Raw genomic sequence first — 20,813 nt, forward strand, 5'->3', positions numbered from 1 at the left:
GCGGCGACGCGACGCGCGGAGCTTGCCGGGAGCCGCCGCCCTGGGCGAACTTGATAGGGACCCTAGCCGGATAAACAGAAAGACAATAAGCATGAAAGCAAGGAAAGAAAAGGAATCAAACAAGAAAAAGAAAGAGAACTCACCCGGCCTGCTCCGGGACCTTCTTCGGCTGCTGCCGGCGCTGCTTCTTCGCCTTCGCCTCCAAGGCGGCGGTGGAGCCGGCTCGCTTCGTGCCCTTGGGCGCCGAAGTCGCCGTGGTGCTTGGCGGCCTCGTGCGCAGAGGCACGGCGGGGATTGGCCCCGTGCCGGACGTCGCCGGCTCCTCCTCCTCCTGCTGCTCTGGTGAGGGGGGCGGATTGTGCTCCCCCTGGCCGCCTAGATCAGGCGCCTGCGGCAGGTCGTCGTCGCCGGCATGGTCGCCGGCTTGGTCAGCCGGATCGACGTGATCCGGCGTCCACCTCTTCGTCGCCAGGTCGCCGTCCTCGGCGTTCTGGCGCTCAAAAAGCTAGAAAGACAGAGAAAACATGAGCATATGACAAGCTGGAAGTCGGCAGAAGAAAAAGGAAGTCGGCCCCGCAGCCGCAAGCCGGAAAATGGCAAAGACACGAGGCTTACCCGCGCCGGTGGATGGTTCCTGTCGCAGGGCACCAGCCCGTAACTCCAGTCCTCCGGCAGGTTCGCCTTGGTGATGTGGTTCACCCGGCTGGCCACCTGGGCCTTGGTGAGCCGCGCCGTGGATGTCCGGTTCGGATCGAACCGGCCGGACATGTGCCCGATCTTGTGGGTGCGCATCTGGAGTGGCAGCACCCGGCGCTCGGTGATGGTGCAGAGGAGATCTTCGGCAGTCAGCCCGCCATTGGTGGCTGTCGCCAGGAAGTCCCAAAGCAGATTCACCTCGGCGTTCTGATCCGTCGAGCGGGCGTTGTGGCTCCAGTTGATCCGGCCGACTGGAGGAGCCGGGTTGAACTCCGGCAAGTTGATCCGGTCGACGAGCTCCCCCTCGTTGCGCACGTAGAAGAATGACATCTGCCAGTTCTTCACCGAGTCGACGGTGGGGATTTTGGGGAAAGGCGTACCAGGCCGGGTGTAGATCGAGGCGGCGCCGCAGGCTCGCAGGCGGCCGTCGTTGGTCTGCGCCTTCAAGAAGAAGAGCCGACTCCAGAAGTCGATGTCGGGCCACAAGCCGGCGTAAGCCTCCATGAACGCCACGAAGCAGCTCAGGAGGACGCACGCGTTGGCCGGCAGGTGGTGCGGCTGAAGGCCGAAGTGGTCGAGGAACTGCCGGAAGAACGTCGAAGCCGGCAGGCCCAGCCCGCGATCGAGGTGCGCGCCGAAGACGACGCGCTCGCCGGGCCACGGCTCGGGCTCCACCTCCTCGCCGGGCACCCGCGTGATCACCGACTGCGGGATCCGCCGGAGGCGCACCAGGCGTTCGATGTCGTCCTCCTGCATGTAGGAGCCCCTCCACGATCCGCTGGGGGACGCCATTGGCGATGTCGAGGAAGAAGATGACCAGGAGAGACTAAACGGCGAGGAGGAACCTTGCGGCCGCGGCGGCGACAACGGCGGCTGGGGACGCTCCGTCGAGACGCGCGGCCCCGTGGCGCCGGATTGACGGAGTGGCGGCGGCGGATCGGCGGAGATTCGCCTGCCGGAGTTCGCCAGCGGGAGGCGTTCGCCGGAGCAACAGCGAGCTCGAGCGCGCAGGGAGCGATGGAAGCAGGAGCGCGAGGAGGAAGAGAATGGCAAGTGGCCGCCTCGATGCCTCCCCCGCGGCATTTATAGCCTCCTGCCGCGGGCGGTTGGCCTCCAAGTGGCGGTCGTGGGCCACGTCCCCGGATTTACTGCGCCGTAACTCCTCCCACGTCCATGACGGTTTTCGGAAACGGCCACACCACGTCGCCCACTACCGCACCGGATCCGGGGGGACATTGATGTGACCAGACGAACCGACCGCCGGGCCAGGCGCCAGACCAGTCAAGTCGGGCGCAGGACCCGAGGCGGCGGAGACTCCGGTGCGCCGCAAGCCGAAGCCGGACAATAAGTTCCACCCGAGCCAAAATTCATCAGCAAGGCGGAGGCGCCATCAGATCTTGCGAAAAAGCAAAAACTGTACAAGTGTAAAAAGCGGCCGGCCAGAAGCAGCCGGGAGGAACGAGCCGGGTGAGGGCGCAGCCGGCTGAATGGAAATTCTCAGTCGGCCCCTCCAAGTGCCGTCAAGTATATTCGAGAAGCCAGGAAAACCTGCCTAGGTCCTTCTAAACGCAGGACCTTGCCAGCTTCGGGGGCTAATGTCGGGGGGAAGACCCCGGGTAGGGCAATGGACGCGGAGCAGCCGGCTGGCCACTGGCCGGCTCGCGGCAAAGGCCGGCTGAGGAGCAGCCGGCTGGCGCCGTGGCCGGCTGGTCCGGAAGCCGGCTGGCTCTAGGTCCTAGTCGGCCTGGCTACGGCCACCAATGCTGTAGTTGGGCCGGCTTCTACAAGCCATATCCGACTGGGGTTTGTACCTCAGACCGACTCGAGGCTGGCGAGTCTTGCACTGGAAGGAACCGGTAGGTGATCCGGGTTCCCAAAGTCCACGCTGACTCCATCTTCCGTAAAATGCGGGGCACTGTGGAGCAATAGTGCCACGCGCCGGACAGGCCGTCAGGGCTTACGACGATCCGTACTGGCTACAGTGGCTGACGGAGACAGGGACACCTCCTCCATACCGCTGACCGTGGCAGCCGGATGGGACAGGCCACGATGCCTCAACCACTCCTGACGTCACCGCCTCGGGAAGGAGCGGAAGCCGGGGCCGGCCAAGCCGGCCAGTAAACTATAGGGTCTTATATGTAAAGTGCCGGTGCCTATATAAGCCGCACTACCCCCTCTCGTGCAGGGGATCGATCATTTATTGCTTTCACCCACCTACAGAGCTGCCCTATGAGAGAGACCATAGTCTTCCTTAGCCTCTCAGGAGCAGCCGGACACAGCTCTAGGAGCACCATTGTACTGTGTGATCATCATATACACTCATAGCAGGAGTAGAGGTTTTACCTCCATCGGAGGGCCTCGAACCTGGGTATGTCGCCGTGTCGCTCGTGCCCATACCCGCATCCGGATACCGCCGTGAGATCCCTCAGGAACCACTTCGATTAGCCACCCTATGGCATATGCCGTGACGATACCACGACAATGCTTCACCAAGGTCTTTCATTGAAAAACTATTATTCAAATAACCTTTTACATTGCTTAATAGTTCTATATCATTCCCAATCAATAATATGTCATCTACATATAATATTAGGAATGCTACAGAGCTCCCACTCACTTTCTTGTAAATACAGGCCTCTCCATGACACTGTATAGACCCGAAGTCTTTGATCACCTTATCAAAGCGTCGGTTCCAACTTCTTGATGCTTGCTTCAGTCCATAGATTGAACGCTGAAGTTTACATACTTTGTCAACATTTTTAGGATCGACAAAACCTTTGGGTTGTACCATATACAACTCTTACTCAATGTCTCCATTAAGGAACGCCGTTTAGACATCCATCTGCCAAATCTCATAATCGAAAAATGCAGCTATTGCTAACAAAATCCTCACAGATTTTAGCTTCGCCACAGGTGAGAAAGTCTCATCGTAGTCAACTCCTTGAATTTGTCGGAAACCCTTTGCGACAAGTCGAGCTTTATAGACAGTAATATTACCATCAGCATCTGTTTTTCTCTTGAAGATCCATTTATTCTCGACAGCCTTGCGGCTATCAGGTAAGTCTACCAAAGTCCACACTTTGTTATCATACATGGATCCCATTTCGGATTTCATGGCTTCTTGCCATTTGTTGGAATCTGGGCTCATCATCGCTTCTTCATATGTTGCAGGGTCCTCATCATTGTTGTCCACAATCATGACATTTAGACAAGGATCATACCAATCAGGAGTAGTACGTTCCCTTGTCGATCTGCGAGGTTCAGTAGTTTCCTCGTTCGAAGTTTCATGATCATTATCATTAGCTTCCTCTGTTGCCGGTGTAGGCGGTACAGGTACAACTTCCGGTACTGCGCTACTCTATTCAACGAGTAAAGATTCATCAATCTCATCGAGTTCTACTTTTCTTCCAGTCACTTCTTTAGTGAGAAATTCTTTCTCAAGAAAGCTTCCGTTCTTAGCAACAAAGATTTTGCCTTCGGATCTGTGATAGAAAGTGTACCCTATAGTTTCCTAAGGGTATCCTATGAAGACGCATTTCTCCGCTTTGGGTTCTAGCTTGTCCGGTTGTAACTTCTTTACATAGGCTTCGCAACCCCAAACTTTAAGAAACGACAGCTTAGGTTTCTTATTAAACCATAATTCATACGGTGTCGTTTCTACGGATTTTGATGGTGCTCTATTTAAAGTGAATGTGGCTGTCTCTAATGCATAACTCCAAAATGATAATGGCAAATCAGTAAGAGACATCATAGAACGAACCATATCTAAGAGAGTTCGATTACGACGTTTGGACACACCGTTTCGTTGTGGTGTTCTCGGCGGTGTCAATTGTGAAAGTATTCCGCATTTCTTTAAATGCATGCCAAACTCATAACTCAGATATTCACCTCCGCGATCAGATCGTAGAAATTTAATCTTCTTGTTACATTGATTTTCTACTTCACTTTGGAATTCCTTAAACTTCTGGAAAGTTTCGGATTTATGTTTCATGAAATAGATATACCCATATCTACTCAGATCATCTGTGAAGGTTAGAACATAACGATACCACCACGCGATGCTACACTCATTGGTCCGCACACATCGGTATGTATGATTTCCAATAAGTCAGTAGCTCGCTCCATCATACCAGAAAATGGAGTCTTAGTCATTTTTCCCATTAGACATGCTTTGCATCTATCAAGTGACTCAAAGTCAAGTGATTCAAGTAATCCATCGGTATGGAGTTTCTTCATGCATTTCATTCCAATATGACCAAGACGACAGTGCCACATATAAGTAGAATTATCATTCAATTTAATTTGCTTAGCATCAATGTTATGTATATGCGTATCACTACTATCGAGATCTAACAGAAATAAGCCATTCTTTTCAGGTGCTCGACCATAAAAGATATTATTCATAAAAATAGAACAACCATTATTCTCAGACTTGAATGAATACCTGTCTTGCATTAAACAAGATCCAGATATAATGTTCATGCTCAACGCGGGTACAAAATAACAATTATTTAGGCTTAAAACTAATCCCGAAGGTAGATGTAGAGGAAGTGTGCCGACAGCGATCACATCGACTTTGGATCCGTTTCCAACGCGCATCGTCACTTCATCTTTCAGTAGTCTTCGTTTATTCTTTAGTTCCTGTTTCGAGTTACAAATATGAGCAACCGAACCAGTATCAAATACCCAGGTACTAGAACGAGAACCAGTGAGATAAACATCTATAACATGTATATCAGATATACCTTCTTTCTTCTTCTTGACAAGGCCGCTCTTTAGATCAGCCAGATACTTGGAGCAATTACGCTTCCAGTGTCCCTTCTCCTTGCAGTAATAGCACTCAGCATCAGGCTTAGGGCCGTTCTTAGGTTTCATAGGAGGCGTGGCAGCTTTCTTGCCACCCTTCTTGAATTTTCCCTTAGACTTGCCCTATTTCTTGAAACTGGTGGTCTTGTTGACCATCAACACTTGGTGCTCTTTCTTAATCTCAATCTCAACAGCTTTTATCATGCCAAAGAGTTCAGGTAACTCTTTGTTCATGTTCTTCATATTGTAGTTCATCACAAAGTTCTTGTAACTTGGTGGCAGTGATTGAAGGACAAGATTAATCCCCAGTCTATTAGGAATCACTATTCCCAAGTCACTGAGTTTCTTCGCATGCCCGGTCATAACGAGCATGTGCTCACTAACGGAGCTGCCTTCTTCCATCATGCAGCTGAAGAAGTGTTTCGATGCTTCATAGCATTCCACGGCCGCATGAGTCTCAAATATAGCTTTCAGCTCATTGACCAACTCATGAGGATCGTGGTGCTCAAAACATTTTTGAAGATCGGCTTCCAGACTGCACAGGAGGGCACACTGAACTTGAGAGTACCGAGTTTTCCGAGTTGCGTAAACATTCTTTACTTCATCGGTTTCAGTTTCTGCAGGAGGGTCACCTAGCGGTGCATCAAGCACAAATTGCAAATTTCCGCCAGCGAGGAAGATCCTCACATGACGGAACCAGTCGGTGAAGTTGCTACCGTTGCTCTTAAGCTTTTCTTTCTCTAGGAACTGGTTAAAATTGATTGGGGACGCCATCTCTACAACATATATTTGCAAAAGTTTAGACTAAGTTTATGACAAATTGAGTTCAAATTTTAATTCAACATAATTAAAAAACTAGGTGAACTCCCACTCAAAACAATATCCCTCGCATTGTCTTAGTGATCACACGAACCAAATCCACCACACCTAAGTCTGATCATCACGAGACAAGGTGTGATTTCAATGGCGAACACTCAAAATGTTCATCATATCAACCATATGATTCATGCTCTACCTTTCGGTATCACGTGTTCCGAGACCATGTCTGTACATGCTAGGCTCGTCAAGGCCACCTTAGTATCCGCATGTGCAAAACTGTCTTACACCCGTTGTATGCACTTGTTGATTCTATCACACCCGATCATCACGAGATGCTTCGAAACGACAAGTCTTGGCAACGGTGCTACTAAGGATGAACACTTTATTATCTTGAGATTTTAGTGAGGGATCATCTTATAATGCTACCGTCGCGATCTAAGCAAAATAAGATGCAAAAAAGGATTAACATCACATGCAGTTCATATGTGATATGATATGGCCCTTTTGTCTTTGCGCCTTTGATCTTCATCTCCAAAGCACGGACATGATCTCCATCATCTTCGGGCATGATCTCCATCATCGTCGGCGTAGCGTCAAGGTCAATGGAGCCGTCTTCATGATTGTCCTCCATGTAGCAAGTATTACAACTACTTTGAAATACTACTCAATATGAAATTTAAAGACAACCATAAGGCTCCTGCCGGTTGCCACAATACAATAATGATCATCTCATACATATTCATCATCACATTATGGCCATATCACATCACCAAACCCTGCAAAAACAAGTTAGACGTCTCTAATTTGGTTTGCATATTTTACGTGGTTTAGGGTTTTCGAGAGAGATCTAATCTACCTACGAACATGAACCACAACGTTGATACTAATGTTGCCAATAGAAGAGTAAATTGAATCTTCACTATAGTAGGAGAGACAGACACCCGCAAAGCCTCTTATGCAATACAAGTTGCATGTCGAACGAGGAACAAGTCTCATGAACGCGGTCATGTAATGTTAGTCCGAGCCGCTTCATCCCACTATGCCACAAAGATGCAAAGTACTCAAACTAAAGATAACAAAAGCATCAACGCCCACAAAACCATTGTGTTCTACTCGTGCAACCATCTATGCATAGACACGGCTCTGATACCACTGTAGGGATTCGTTGCATAGAAAACAAAAAATTTCCTACCGCGAACACGCAATCCAAGCCAAGATGCAATCTAGAAGACGGTAGCAACGAGGGGATGATCGAGACTCACCCTTGAAGATTTCCAAAGCCTACAAGATGAGGCTCTTGTTGCTGCGGTAGACGTTCACTTGCCGCTTGCAAAAGCGCGTAGAAGATCTTGATCACGGCGCCACGAACGGGCAGCACCTCCGTACTCGGTCACACGTTCGGTGTTGATGAAGTCGACGTCCACCTCCCCGTTCCAGCGGGCAGCGGAAGTAGTAGTCTCCTCTTGAATCCGGCAGCACGACGGCGTGGTGGCGGTGGTGGTGGAGAACTCCGGCGGAGCTTCGCTAAGCGTGCGGGAGAGAAGGAGGAGTGGGGTGGCTAGGGTTTGGGGAGAGGGGGGCGCCGGCCACTTGAGGGGTGCGACCACCTTGTGGTGTTGGGGTGGCCGGCCCCCTCCCCTTGGCCCTCATTATATAGGTGGAACACCCAAGAGTTGGTCCACAAGTCTTCGAATAAGACCCCAAACCAAAACCTTCCATATCACATGAAACCTACCCAAGCTAGGACTCCCACTAGAGGTGGGATTCCCACCTTCCCTTGGGAGGGGGTGGCCGGCCACCTTGGTGGAGCCCAAGGTGGACTCCCCCCTCCTAGGGTTTGCCGGCCATGGGAGGTGGAGTCCCTCCGGGACTCCGCCTTCCTTAGTGATTTCTTCCGGACTTTCCTAGAACCTTCTAGAACCTTCCGTAGAACCTTCCGGATCATTTTAAATCTTATAAAATGACTTCCTATATATGAATCTTATTCTCCGGACCATTCCGGAACTCCTCGTGATGTCCGGGATCTCATCCGGGACTTCGAACAAATCTTCGAACTCCATTCCATATTCAAGTTCTACCATTTCAACATCAAACCTTAAGTGTGTCACCCTACGGTTCGCGAACTATGTGGACATGGTTGAGTACTCTCTCCGACCAATAACCAATAGCGGGATCTGGAGATCCATAATGGCTCCCACATATTCAACGATGACTTTAGTGATCGAATGAACCATTCACATACGATACCAATTCCCTTTGTCACGTGATATTTTACTTGTCCGAGGTTTGATCATCGGTATCACTCTATACCTTGTTCAACCTCGTCTCCTGACAAGTACTCTTTACTCGTACCGTGGTATGTGGTCTCTTATGAACTTATTCATATGCTTGCAAGACATTAGACGACATTCCACCGAGAGGGCCCAGAGTATATCTATCCGTCATCGGGATGGACAAATCCCACTGTTGATCCATATGCCTCAACTCATACTTTTCAGATACTTAATCCCACCTTTATAACCACCCATTTACACAGTGGCGTTTGATGTAATCAAAGTACCTTTCCGGTATAAGTGATTTACATGATCTCATGGTCATAAGGACTAGGTAACTATGTATCGAAAGCTTATAGCAAATAACTTAATGACATGATCTTATGCTACGCTTAATTGGGTGTGTCCATTACATCATTCATACAATGATATAACCTTGTTATTAATAACATCCAATGTTCATGATTATGAAACTAATCATCCATTAATCAACAAGCTAGTTAAGAGGCATACTAGGGACTCTTTGTTGTTTACATATCACACATGTATCAATGTTTCGGTTAATACAATTATAGCATGGTATATAAACATTTATCATAAACATAAAGATATATAATAACCACTTTTATTATTGCCTCTTGGGCATATCTCCAACAGCCCATACATGGCCTCACAAATCATCATCAACCGTCGATCAAACTAGCAAGTTTGAACATGGTTACTAATTTATTTTCTGATAAAGTGAGTATATTAATATCGAAAGATATTGATTACACCGAGCCTCTGCAACAACGCAATACCTTACTGGTAGTACGGATGCACATGGATTCCTAATACTCCCTCTGTTCGGTTTTAATTAGTCGACGCGAGGGAGAGAAGAAATTGAACTGTCGATGCTTTCAACTAGAGTCAATTAAATACGAACGGAAGAAGTACGTAGTAGTATTGACAAATATCCGGATCTAGTCTAAAAACAAATTGGCATGTAAATCCTAGTAGTCTACTAAACTAGGATCAATACCCTAGATTAGGGTTGCAAGCGGCGTCCGCGAATCGTCCCGCAAAGCAGAAAATTAGAGCAAATAGTGGTTGAGATTAGAGCAGATTTAAAGCACTCGCACTGAAACTAGCTAGCCCGCTACCCACCCCGCTTGACACCCTGCCCTAGATGTGAATCTACACCAAATATTCAAACAAGGATGAGAAACCGCCAATAAAATTTTATCCGCACATCATCATCTCTACCATACACAAGGGTATGGTGATTTCACATACAACCATTGTTGCCGCGGGACGAGGATGAGTGATGCGCCACGGAGAAGGTGCCTCACGCCTCTGTCGCCGCCGCCGTCGAAGAGGAAGTCAAAGCCGCGCGATTGTGGTCCGTCGCCGATATGGAGGTGGAGCTACTAGGGAAGAGATGGAGGTGGAGGTGGAGAGGGAGTGATGGTTTGTACTAGTGGCGGCCGGTGAGGTAGTTATAAATACAGCCTCTCTCTCTTTTTTGGCAAGGAATGCAGCTTCTCTTGGAAGGCAACGAGGCAACGCACTCCAGATTTCGTATATTACTATAATAATATGGGCGGAGAAATTTGGACGCATCTGTGTTGTCTTGTCAAATGAATCACCAGGATTTGCTTTTAGTACTCCAGATTTGGGTGACCCAAGGAAGTAGAGATAGTAATGTACGCCATCTAGCTGCACGCTATCAAATCAAATAAATGGTCATGCCATTTACTTTTAAGATGGTGCAGCAGTTATTCTGACCAAAGAAACATGCACGTCTGCTGATTATTTTGATAGTACTACTAGTAGTACTAATATTTCTGATGGGTATACATTTACCGTCCGCTAGCAAAGATTGTTTGGCACATTGTTCTTATGGCTTTCAACATCACACCCCTTAATAATATTATTAATCAATGTTTGGGCAATTAATTGAGTGTGTTAATAAAAAATTAAAACCTACAAATCCAACTGTACTATTTTTAGGGCCATATGAAGGACAAGGAATGATTTTAAATACCATATGGAGTACCTCCAACCATGTGAAATATGATTCTGTCATGCAGGTGATACCCATGGCTTCGCATTGGATCCGTATGTTGTCCTACATACAGTCAACTATGAAGTACCAAGATTTGGTTTTTGGGTGCAACCGGCTAGAGAATGATGCACGGGTTTGTACAGCCAGTACAATTCACATTAAGATTTTCTGATAGGATGTTGATGTGTATATGTAAGAATCATACACTAGAATGTCTTCTATGTTTAGATGGCTGATATACGTTTATACTTTCTGTGAACCATGAGGTTAAGACCTTTGTACTGTAATAAAGATTGCTAAATAACAGTATATATGTATGCCTCTAGGGACACTGAAACAGCCAAACAACCATGCATGTGTATAGACCGTATTTGATCAAATTACAAGAAGCACCTGGGTTCATGCAAATAGCATCAATTTATAACCTAAGTACATTTTCTATAAATAGTTAAATAGGAGTCAAGACCAAGTGAGCTAGCTAGTAGTATGATCCTACTATTACATAAATATCCCTAACTCTGATTGTCTTTGTTCCAGTCCAGCGCGTTGGTGTAGCTTGGGATGAACCAAAACCCCGTATGCCAGTTGGCCGCTGGACCGCTGCTTGAGAAAGAGATGCTTTGGTGGTCTTCGCCAATTAGACTGAAGCGGAAAATTTCTTGATGTGATGTGTCAAACTTAGAGCCAATGGCCTGAGGCGTGGTGTAGATGCAGTTTCTTCTTGTCAAATATCCTGGGGGAAATGTTGCACCACCCACTGGCATGAAAATCGGATAGTTCAACCCAAGGAACATAGAATAGTCTCCAAGATTAGTAACCCTTTCCCATGGGTTGGCTGGAAGTAACCGCCTAGTGTCATTCGAGAATACAAAGCAGGTATACCCCGAATAGCTGTGAACAGCGCGACCGCAATGGACAGAAGGGGTACTATCATAATAAGATGGAGCACCGTCAGCGTCAAAATCCATTACGCCACGTGCATAGACCAGGAGAAGTCTAGAACGATCTTGAAATCTTGCCAGCCACCACGTACGACTATTAGAGTCAAAATCATCATCGCCGTCAAATCCAGCCGTCCACGGAATGAATGGAGCAGGGAGCACTATAGGACCTTGAAAAAGGAAAGAACACGTCACATGAAAATATATTTCATGATTTATCTACTAGTGATATTGATTTGATATTGTAGATGCCAATACCAGTACTTTATAAAATCATGGTCGAACATAAGATGGTTTGAAATATATTTCGAACATCTTGGTAAAACTTCATATGGATTTAAAACATGTTCCTAAAATATTGATCCAAATTTTAGATGGTTTGAATATAGTACTCCTTATTCTCTAGAACCGGGGGAATATAAACAAATGAAAGTCTTTATCAATATTGCATGGCACCTTTATTGATTCTATTTCTACTCTACCTTAAATTTTCCAGGGAGTAATAATAAAGAAACTTAATTACTAGGGGGCCTTTTTCCTACGGAACAACATGCACATTAGACCATACTAAAATTCCTATAGATGTTAAATTCTATATATGTCCATACCACAAGAGGGTTATGGTGTGCGCCTATGGAATTCCTTTAAGCCAAAAGATGCCAAGACAGTTCAACAAATAAGAGGTGAAATACTATATAAGTTACGTATATAAAAAAGATAGGGAGGAAATGTTACCAAATTGATTAGGATCCCATGCATAAACATTTCCAAGCTCAGTAACGGCGAACACAAGTCCGTTATGTATAATTGCATCGCAGTATATGGCGCCGTCCTGAAACTGGTTTTCAAGAAATATCCATGTTCGAGGATATTCGCCATGGAGGTAGGCAATTGCAAAGTCGAAGATTGCGACAAGGGAGAAATATTTATACCCCCTAGCAGTTGTAGGAACTTGGAAAATAGCTATCTTCTGCAGTTGAATAGCATCACCCTGATACTCGAATATAAGTGGATTGCGTGTGGTTTCAAGCTTCTTCCTCAAAGATGGAAGCTTAATCTTGCGATGAGTGTAGACATTGAGGAGGTTCCACTTGCCTTTGGGGCCAACCATGGCGATCCAATCTCCATTGGCGCCTGCCCGCTCCTCGTCCTTACCGTGTGGCATTAGGCCATCATAGGAGAACCTATCCAGCGGCACTAGTTTGCACTTGCTGTGCACCGGCAAATCCTCCTTGAACTCCCATGGTTTATCCGCCAGGTCACAACAGAGAACACACGGAAGGCCAAACGGCTGAGAAGCAGCGAGCGAGTGGTGCTTGTATTTGGCTGACTGAAGAATACTTTTGGAGGAACCGACTAGGGACGCGGCGGTGATGGCGTCGCACTGGCTGATGAGCACTTCAAGGGGGCCTTCCGTAAACACCTTGTGAAACAGCCCAGATCCACAGACCCTGCTCGATTTCGCCATCGCAATGAGGCAGGTGGTACAATGGGGTTGGTATTTTCTTGGGAGATTTACTGATTCGAACTTTGGGAGAGAGATGGCGATCAATGGCGGCAGGTGGGGGTTTGAGTTGGAGAACAGAGGCTCTCAAACTGGGCACTGCTGGATAGGATGCGAAAGCGCCATGGCGGAGATGCAGGCGCGTGCTATGGAAGCTGGGCGGAGTGGAGATAGACGACGGAGGTGAACCGAGACGCTCCTCCTCTTATGCATATACTGCCTACTGCAGTTTCGAGAAGAGTGTGAATGTGTTCAAAAAAAGAGGAGAGTGTGAATGTGTTCAAAAAAAGAGGAGAGTGTGACTGTGACCCGACACCCGAGTAGGAGCAGACGGACTATAGGAGTAGCCCCATCATTACAGTCCATTAATCGTGCTCCCTACAATAAATAAGTGAAACGTCCTAGGCTTGTGTTGTCTAATCAAATCGATGGCCATGTCAGTATTATGGTGAAAAAATAAAACAAATACACACCAACCTTGTTCTTTTTGCAACGTACACCAACCTATCGAGGCATCAACCTTCTCGCCATCAACTAGGACTCCGTGGCTCCGTCCCACCAAAGTTGTCTCAACTTTGTAAAAAAATACATCTATCCATCTAAATTTTAACAAAGGTGAGACACTTTTGGTGGGATCGAGGGAGTACAAAAAAAACTTTACTACTCCATGCTAGTATCGGCCACTTTTCGAAAAGTAATTCAAATTTCAACTGAAGGCGTGCTATTTTATGGTCCTGAAAATTGCTAAAAAAAATACAACCAAGAAATGCAACAGATCCATGTTAAGGTGGTACACCCTACGCAATATACATTAAGAAACTTCGAAACTTCAGCGACCTTGTAAGAATACCCATGATAGTGCAGTTTTTCCAAATTAGGAAGAGACGAAATATGAATTCAACCAAAGAAATCTAAACGAATCCTTAGACAATAGCATAGTTAACACGTTCAAAAAAAATGATGACTCCAAGAGAACAACATTAGCAAGAAATACTCCATTTTAGTTTGAACTTGCAGTCACATATATATAGTACTACCAAAATACTAATACTCCGAGCTGCATTCTAGCACTCCAACTAGCTAGCTAATTGTTCTGGAGTAGTAGTACTACTATACAAGTCCAAAATACATCCGAACGAACCCTATTTCGAACTAAACTACTCCCTCCGATCTTCGAGTAACTAAACGAAGATTATTGTATAACCTTCTTGTTGATGCAAACGCAGATAGGCAACACACGCTGCCCTCCATTCTGCTTCGCGTAACGGGGCGGCACCGCCAGGAAAGAAGTGAGCTGCTGCAACATGATCGAGCTAGGCGTCGGGGAGCTCGTCGGCTCGATTACCGCCATCAAGGTGTCTGTCGAGAGGTCACTGGTCCCAGCCGGCGCCGGCGGACCAATCACCAGCAGCTGCGCCTTGTACATCGGAAACAAGCACGTGGCCGACCTGATGCACACACAGGACACAATGGTGGTCGGGCCGAGCACGCCAACGGTGATGGCGAACACGCTACCGTCTTCTTCCCCACTGCCGATGAATAGGTGTCCCTGCGGTTGTACCGTAACACGAACTATGCACCAGGCGGGTATGCCATACTGGAACGTAAACACTAGGATGGAGTGGGATGCTTGGAGGTGTACCAGGAGCTCCCGCGGCGGGCCGGTGAAGCTGCAGCCGGTATTGATGGCCTCTGTGCAGCCGCACGGACCATGCGGGCACGCGATATAGTGCTTGTAGGACTCCGTGGAGGCGACCAAGCTCTGGCAGCCGACGCACTTGACCATTGCCCCAGATCGATTCGACGGCGGCAATCTTGCCCCAGATCGATTCGACGGTGGCAACCTCGCCGGCTGCTCGCACTTCTTGCACGGGTTCGGCACAAGCTCGCCGATGCAGCGCCGATAGCCCATATGACCGCCCTTGCACTGCACGGAACAACGTACGTGGCATCAGTTGTCATTGACATTTCTCACAGGTGAACCTAAGAATGAAATCGGAAGGGAGCGACCTTGGATATGGGGGGTTTGAAGGGCAGGAGGCAGAGGGGGCACAAGAAGAGGGCCTCTGTGGGGACCCCGGACTAGCTGTCCGAAATTCCCTGTTATGTATACAGTTCACGATCCCATGATCAGTGCGCCGTGAACACATAACCGAACTGATATCAAATTACACCATCCATTACAAAGCGGAATAAGAAAATTACAACATGGTCACATGACCAATACTTACATAATAGCCTCGAAGGGCCTAACTAAACATCAGAGTAGCAACATCACTTCAGCAGCGCAGTACCCAAGTCATCTGCCATAACCCTACGAGGCAGCGGCGGGAAGACGTTCCTAGCTCGCATAGACGTCATCCATCTCCTTCTTCGTCCGTTGAAAATCCTCCAAGTCTGGCCAAGTAAATAGCCAGGGACAAAGCCGTGAGTACATTTGGAATTGTACTCGCAAACCATCAAGAAGGTATTTTGCAAGAGTGCAAGATAACAAGTGCTAATCTAGATGACAAGAGGGAAGAGCTAATTTCTCTTGTGGAAATAGCATGTAGAAGAGAAGTAGTTTCTCTTGTGGATATAGCATGAGAAAGAGAAATAGTTTCTCTTGTGGATGTAGCATGAGAAAGAGAAATAGTTTCTCTTGTGGATGTAGCATCCCATCATCACAGTTGAAGGGGACACTAAGAAGATCCTATGACATCTCTATATCATTATTGAAGAAGACACTTCAAAAGAGTTATACAACATAAAACACTAGGAAGGGAGTAACCCAGTTTATTTCCTTTCCGACCATCTCTATATGGTCAACCAAACCTTTCTAGTACCCTTCCAGTACTCCGAACACAAGTTCTTTTTTTTCCTTTGGTAAACACTTTCTCAAACAAAACTCATTAGGCTAAGCAACAGCCATTTCAACCGTCCATGACCGCGGACACGGCTATTCGAATAGATTTGACTCTGCAGAGTTTGCACACTTTCCCCACAAGATCCGCGAGTTCATCATGTGGGCATCATCCCTGCATATCAACTATGCCATGACAAAAACTCGGACATAGCCTTTCGCCTATTCGTCTTAGCACGGGATCCTACCCTATGGAGTATGTACCTCCCCGGCACCGTGGCAGCTCACCTCACTTTGAGCGTGGCTCCACCGCCAAGCCAGGAGACCCATAGTGTCTTCCGGACGGATCAGCCCCGAAGGCCTCCCGTTATACTATTGTCTCCACCAACGACAATCCGGATTCAGGGGTAACCTTACCCTTATATAGTTGTGCGGTGTCCCATGTTAAGAAGAACAAACTACGAGCTAAGCCCCGTCCCACTCCAGGGTAATGTGGTTGCGCGGGTTAATTGTCACAGGTGAATACTTAGACGCCAAAGTTTTTGAAAACAAGATTTTTCTTTCCAACCATCTTTGCCAAGATCCTTTCCTTTCATAAACACACACTTGGGTAAGTCCAACTCACCCAAGGTTTTCAAAAATTATTTTCAACAAGGTATTTTTCCAAGGGGGTTCCCAACCTATAGTTTTATGAAGGAACTAAGAGTCACAATGACATGATGCTAGCCATCATACCACTAAGGGGATGATAATTGAGGTGTTAAGGGGATCATACATACTTAGGATAAGCATGCATAGGGACAACATAATTAATATGATTCAAACAAGGGTCATGATGTTAATCATCATACCACTAAGAAGATGACAACATGGATATGGTCAAGGGGGCATACATGCTTAGGGTAAGCATGCATAACATCAACAAGGGGGTTCACATACTTGGGAGCAAGTATGCAAAGCATCAACAAGGGGTTCAACATACTTTGGGAATAAGTATGCATAGAGTAGAGGACCAAAAATCATACATGATACAAGGAACCAAGTATATAATGGAGCAATGAGCACAACAAGAAGGATAAATAGCAAGAGATTAAAAGATGGCTTGCCTTGGCTTATTTGTCCCTGGACTTCTTCAACTCTATCAATAAAAGAATCCCAACATCATAAATAAAATCCTCGTCCGATTCCACTTCTTTTTCTTCTCCGGAATTGTTCGCATCTATCGCCGGAAAATATAAAAGGAACACAATCAATCACATTGCATCAACAAGACAACATTCAACAATCAACAACTAACCATGCAGCCAAGGTATAACATACTAAGGACTTATAGATACCACAAAACAACTTTAAGAGTTTTAATTTAGAAAACCTCATTTATTTACCTAGTAAAGGTATGAGTTCATCACAACTTAGCAATTGCCTCTTTCGGGTATCACCATGGTATAAACCAAATATCCCCTGGTAGATAACACCATAAAGAGGACAAGTGCATCAGTTTGGCATCACAAACATTCACATTATAATTTGAAACATTTTTGGAAAAGTGGAAAACAGTTCTCCTAGTTTAATTTGCTCACTTAACACCATACAAAAATAGAAAGCAAACCATATACCACATCATTTGAAAACTTAAGCAAAACAAAAGAGCTAATGTTAGGTTGCAGAGGTTTTGTTTTGCAAGCATAAAACAAGGGTTGCCCATCTCTACTAAAAAGAGTTGGTCAAGGGTTTTAAATAAACCGAAAAGTTTTGCTTCAACAATGCATATCACACATAAACATTACTAACAGCAACAAATATGTATGAACAGAGACTAATAATATTTTTCCTAGATAGCCAGTACTAATACAAGACTAACCCAATTAGAATCATCCAAAAATATTAAACCTACAATTTTAGGAATTTCTTTGAATCTGACTATACAGAAAACAAGATCTGTAAGCCATAAATCGTAGAAAAATCCTAAAAATATGAGGCCACTGGCATTTGAAAGGTAATTAAACAGAGAAGCATACACAATTGGATTTGGGTTCAAATTGTTTCTGAAACTCTCACAAATGGACTGACAAGTTTACTGCATGTTTTCACCATTTGCTTTAACTATGGAGTTGCAGAATAGATAAAGGTTTGAAACATGTTTTACATGATTAAGAAAACATTCAGTAATCCTACAGAATTGGAATCACTCAATTAGGTTCAAAATGGATTTTTGATGAATTAAAATCTAACAGCGATGTCTGCAGAACACACAGAACAAGTTCAATTCACCAAAAATCGTACATAAACCATAAAAATATGAGGTCAGCTGCATATGAAAGGTATTGAATAGGTGTTTCTTACCCAATTGGTTTCATTCAAAAATTCGTTTCCAAGCTCCTGATTTAATTCGACAAAGTTAGATCTGACCAGATCTTGATCTGTGAACCATTTCAATTTCTGGAGGTCATTTGAAGTGAAACCGACGCCAAAATGAAGGTACTGGAGAGGGCTTTCACCCACAGTTGAGTTTGTCCAAAAAGGTTTTGTAAAACAGGAGAAATCTAACAAACAGTAATTCTGCATGTTTGCAGAACTTTATTTACCATGCAAAATCCGTAACGAATTTGAGGATGAGACCAATGCCAAGTTGTAGATCTTTTCAATACCTATCTGTGGAACTTTGAATCACTCGATTTGGATCTGCACACAAGATTTGACGGATTTTACAAAATCGTACCAGAATCTGAAACAACAAGATAGCAGAAATTACTGCAAGGTTTTGGACGAACTTGGGTCAAGAGTTTCAGATCTGAGGATTGCTCAACCTTCTCCATGCTTGGACCAACATGTACCTGCATCAAGATCCAATCTTGTGAGAGGAGAAAGGAGAAATAGAGGGGGATTCAGCTAGGGTTAGGGGAGAAGAGAGTGAGAGGGAAGCTCTCATGGTGAGGGGAAGCTTGAGGGAGGAGGGGAGCTTCATCTTGGTGGATTTCTATGGCCATGGCCGGCCATGTGAGCAAGGGGGAGCAGCAGCTCGTGGGGAGGAAGGGGGAGGAAGGTATGAGGGAGTGGAGTGTGAAAGAAATGAGCAAAGGGGAGTGGAGGTGGCCGGCCAAGCTCTTATATAGAGGGAGGATGGTGGCTGCCTCCATTTTGATTGGCTAAGGTGGGTGGCTGCCCATTTAATTGTTGGGGTAGTTGGGAGGCAAGGCTTGCAAGAGAAGTAAATGAGGAGGGGCTGGCCGAATTTCAAGTCATGGCCGGCTCCTTTCTTGTCATGAGCAAGTGAAAAATGTGAGAGAGATGCACAACATTCATGTGAATAGATCAAGGCATGATGTTGAGGAGGTAATGTCAATGAGTGATTTTGATGATGATAAGATTAAGAGTAAATACCTAAAGATAGAAAGGGGGTATGAGGGTGGCATGTGCCATGTGCCATGATAATAATCTCCACCACTTTGGTTGAGACCAACTTATGATGAAGATGGTTCCCAAGGTATAGTTGATGAATAAAAGTTTCATTTGAATTCAAAATTGAAAGATTGGGGTTGGCCACATGCAACCAGGCATGAGCATGCCAAGGTAGATGGGATGGTGATGGTGGCTTAGTCAATGATAGAGCAAGGTTAAGAGAGATGATGAGTGAAGTATCCATATACTCACAAGGATGAATATATTGACATAAATCATCAATTTATGAGATCAAGGTGATGATGGAAGAGAATATAAAGTACTCTACAAATGAGAGGTCAATTGGAAGTGGTTTGAAAGTATCAAATGATCATCCATTTAACCAAGAGTTGGAGGATGGGGGAAATACAATGTGGTAGACCAGAGGTGTGCATAAGATGTGCAAGTGTTGCCATTTGAAAAAAGGATTTATTTGAAATGCATATGAAACACCTCAATTGTCTAGGGACAATTGGGAATGAACTCACGTGGAATGAAATTTGAAAGTGTTGAGATAAAACTAGTTGGAACATAGGAGTTCAAAATATTCTACTTACTTTCTCAAGTAAGTAGAGTTTTTCTCAAATGTAAAATAAGCAAGAGGAAAACAAGAAATGGTATAAGTACCATAAACAAGCTTTTTGTTAAAAAGAAAGCAAAATAGAGAGTAATGTTTTAGAAAGCAGTAATTGGTAGAAATGGGATGAAAAACAAAATCCATTTCAGTTCCTTGTTTTCTTTGAAGAATTATCTTGAAAGGATTTAATAAAACTAGAAGTAGTGTTGTGACCAAAACTAGAGAAGGAAAACAGTAGGGTTTTTGAGGAGGAGAACTAATTTAGGGAGGAGTGTTCTCAAGGGTAGATGATGGCTACGAAATGTACCCATCCTTCCCACTCTTGGTTTTGTGAAGATTAAACTTGGATTAAAATAAAAACAAGAGGTTAAAGAGGTAGAAGTGATCTAGTGCAGAAACACTGGATAAGGTATGAGATCAAGTTGAATATAGGAGTTGCAAGGATAGAGTGAGACATGCAAGACGTGGAGGTTGAAGAGGATGTTGCATAGATGAGATCCATGCATTGAAGTCAACAATAACAGTTGTGGGTGCTTAGAGATCAATTGCCAAAGTCTGGACATTTTAAGCCTGTCAACACAGATGGTCGACATGGCCTCAAAACCAACAAGGATGAGTGGGTATAAGAGAGGGATGTAGCTAGGGGAAGATGATCCCAAGTTTTGAATTTAGGATGATTGAGCTAGGTTGTACCACAAGGAGAAAAATCAAGAAGGCACACTCAGGTTGCCATCAGGGGAAGAGTTTGATGTAGTAAAAAGGAAAACAACTTTTCCTAGGACACACATGTGTTTTATTAGGTGAGTTGTTTGTTTTACCACTAGAGGTGTTGTTCTAAGAGGTGGCTCAAGACAAAACTCAACAAGAAAA

General features: G+C 45.5%; 2 long non-coding RNA genes across 7 annotated transcripts in view; one reads left to right on the plus strand and one right to left on the minus strand.

Moving 5' to 3' along the window:
- LOC127300909 (uncharacterized) overlaps positions 1-20,813 on the plus strand; it is a 191,362-nt gene that overhangs the window by 91,664 nt on the left and 78,885 nt on the right. The gene's annotated exons all lie outside the window — the stretch shown is intronic.
- On the minus strand, positions 17,034-19,014 carry LOC127298050 (uncharacterized). Its single transcript, XR_007849573.2, has 5 exons — positions 18,700-19,014; positions 18,514-18,610; positions 18,272-18,348; positions 17,314-17,389; positions 17,034-17,147 (listed from the first exon to the last, which is right to left on the minus strand). It is a non-coding gene; the product is annotated as an uncharacterized lncRNA (long non-coding RNA).

Source organism: Lolium perenne, chromosome 7 (assembly GCF_019359855.2).
Source record: "Lolium perenne isolate Kyuss_39 chromosome 7, Kyuss_2.0, whole genome shotgun sequence".
In the NCBI taxonomy this organism is placed as follows: Eukaryota; Viridiplantae; Streptophyta; class Magnoliopsida; order Poales; family Poaceae; genus Lolium; species Lolium perenne.